General features: G+C 36.0%; 1 pseudogene; it reads left to right on the forward strand.

Annotated features, from left to right (window-relative positions):
• Nucleotides 1-2,435, forward strand: LOC105119736 (alpha-mannosidase 2x-like; annotated as a pseudogene).
• The last annotated feature ends 785 nt before the right edge of the window (nucleotides 2,436-3,220 follow it).

The raw sequence follows: 3,220 nt of genomic DNA on the forward strand, positions 1-3,220 counted from the left end.
TTTGGTGATTCACATGTTGATTCCAGGCTTCCTTTGGTGTATGATGATGATGTTGGGAATAAGCATTGCTGTATGGGGAGTATAAGTCCATCAAAAATCCGGGGGAAGATTGTGGTATACAATTGCAGAGGGAATGCAGAAGTGGGGAGAGGAGCGGCAGTGAAACTTGCTGGCGGGCATGGAATGATATTGGAAAACACAGTAGATAGTAGGGAGGAGCGGGTTGCTGATTCTCATCTTCTGCCTGCTACTGAGGTTGGCTCTAGACAGATTGGGGCTTTTCCATCTCTATCGGGTCACTTCTTTACTTATTCTGATAGGCAACTGGACTATTGGTGTGGTTATTGGCTTATCGCATCTCAAGGCCTTACTTTAGGGCTGTTGATCGGGTACCGGAGCAAACATTTTGTGCTGCAGAGATGGCTTTGTTGTATGGTTATTGACAGAGAGCACAATATTAAAAATTGGCCACGGGGTTTGCCTACAAGATGACTCTTGCGAGGAGGAATTTAGCTCTTTTCCAACATCATGATGGGGTAGCTAGCACTACTTGGGGTCATGTTGTTAGGAGACTCCAGGATTTGGATGCATACTTCTTTGCAGGTCTTGCAATTTTTTTCCAAATCAATTGAAGTACTCATTGGTATTCACCATGAAAAGTTTGATCATATTCCATTCCAGTATGAGTCAGAACAGGTGAGATATAAATATGACGCTCAACCAGTGCTTAAGGCAATCAATGCTCGCAAAGGAAGTTCACAATATGTTGTACTTTTTAATCCCTTGGAGGAAACTAGAGAAGAGGCTGTGGTGGTTATTATTAAAAGGCATGATGTTACTGTTTTGGATTCAAACTGGACTATTGTCCCAAGCCAAGTGTCCCCTGAATTGCAGCATGATAGAAACAAGATTTGTGCTAATGGTTTTGTGGGATGTGAAAACATAGTTACTGCAATTATTAAATCACAATATGTTACTGCAATTTTTTTCCAAATCAATTGAAGTACAATGGGAAGCATCGTCTCCATTGAAAAGCTTCTGTCCATGCCATGGGGTTGCAAACATATTATGTTGCTAATGGTTTTGTGGGATGTGAAAAGGCGAAACCAACAAAACTAAAATACTTCTCGATGTCCAGTTCATTTTCTTGCCCTGCTCCATAATAGAAGGTGGTGTGGCTGAAATTCAGAATCAACATCAAACTCTCATCTTTGATGTCAAGCACGGTTTGTTGCAGAAAGTAACTAATACAGATGGTTCCATGGATGCTGTAGGTGAAGAAATAGAATTGTGCTCTAATTATGGAAGTCGGGCCTACCTATTCAAACCCAATGGTGATGCTCAGCCTATCATTGTGGCTGGTGGGCACATGGTGTTATCTGAGGGTCTAATGGTGCAGGAAGTGTACTCGTATCCTAAAACGACTTGGGAGAAAACCTCCCATCTCCCATAGCACTCGAATTTACAATGGAGATAGTACGAGGAATTACTACATTATGCCTTCTCTAGCATTCATGCTAGGATCCAATGGTAAGAGGTTTTCTATCCATTCTAGACAGTCCCTGTGTGCAGCCAGTCTTACAGATGGATGGTTGGAGATTATGCTTGCCCGCCGTTTGCTAAAAGACGATGGACGTGGTCTTGGGCAAAGACGGATGGATAATCGTCCAATGCATGTACTCTTTCACTTTCTTTTTGAGTCTAGCATTTCTACCACTTCAGATCCTGTTTCTAATCCTCCTTCCCTCAGCCCTTCTCTTCTCTTTCACTGTGTTGGTGCTCACTTGAATTATCCATTGCATGCATTTGTCGCGAAGAATCCCCAGGAGTTATCTGTGCCATCACCTTCAAGATCCTTCTCACCTTTAGCTGCTCCCTTGCCTCATGATTTGCATATCGTGAATTTTAAAGTTTCCCGGCATCAAAATATTCCCAGCAGCTGTTGAAGATTCTAGGTTCGTCCTGATCTTACAGAGAAGACATTGGGATACTTTATACTGTTGAAAGGGTAGACCTCAATGCACCAGTGTTGCTAATGAACCTCTAAATCTTTTCAACATGTTCAAGGGGCTTGAGGTGTTGAAAGCAAAGGCAACTTCTTTGAATCTTTTGAGTGAAGACATAGAGATCCTTGGATATATGGATCAGTGCTTGGAGCTGACACTTTTGTTCTACATCAAATTTCATATTTTGTCCTCGAGGACAAGGACATTTTCAAGGGGAGAGAATATTGTCACAAGCATTTCTGGAATTAGAATTGTTGTTACAGGTCCTTAATTCTCTGGAGGGGATGGCTGGAGAAGAAGCAATTTGAGCAGGAAGAGGTTGACAAAAGGGGGACTACACATTGGATTGAAAACGCACGTTTCATTTAGTTGAATTCTAGAAGAATTAAAACACAGCCATATGTAGCTGGTTGTTTTTTTTTTTTTTTTTGTTTTAGTTTGGGTTCAATAATTTTTTAATTTCTTTTTTAAGAAGTTTAAAATGTAATTATCAGTCTCCTTTTTATTTAAATTTAATATTATTTTTATTACATTTTTTTATCATAAATGGAGAAGTTTCAGCTATTTGTTAGGTTAATTTGTTGATCATTTGTCAAAAAACTTAGGTGCAAATTAAAAACTTAATATATATATATATATATATATATATGCAATTAAATTAACTAAGAACTATATGTACTAATAAATAAATAAATCATTATTAACAATACCTAAAAATTAAACTTGAAAATTTTAAAAATATGTGTAAATCAAGATATGTAATCTTATGAAAATGAAGCATTTACTTAGTAAGGTTTGTTAAATTTTATTTATTACAAAATTTATTTTATTCAAGTCTTTTTTTAATAAAAAAAACTAAAAATTAACAAAAATAAACTTGAACTTGAAAAATATTAAGGTAGTGAAATTATATAATTTATATTATTTTTTAAATTTAAGGACTAGAATGTATTTTTTAAAAAGTTAGAACATGTCATTCATATTTGATGTTTTTTTATTGAAGTCTTTTTTTTTTACTATTTTATAAAAAATCAAATTCAATTGATCTTTAATTAAAACTAAAACTGCATCATTGGAAAAAAAAATACTTGAAGAATAAATTGAAAAAATAAAAAGTTTTACATAATATGGATCATGAGATCATGCAGAGTGAAAGACACATGTATTTTAGTTTCATATATAATAACCGACACTAACTCAATCAAACTGAGAAA

The sequence above is a fragment of the Populus euphratica genome, unplaced genomic scaffold (assembly GCF_000495115.2).
Source record: "Populus euphratica unplaced genomic scaffold, PopEup_1.0 scaffold3437.1, whole genome shotgun sequence".
Taxonomy (NCBI): Eukaryota; Viridiplantae; Streptophyta; class Magnoliopsida; order Malpighiales; family Salicaceae; genus Populus; species Populus euphratica.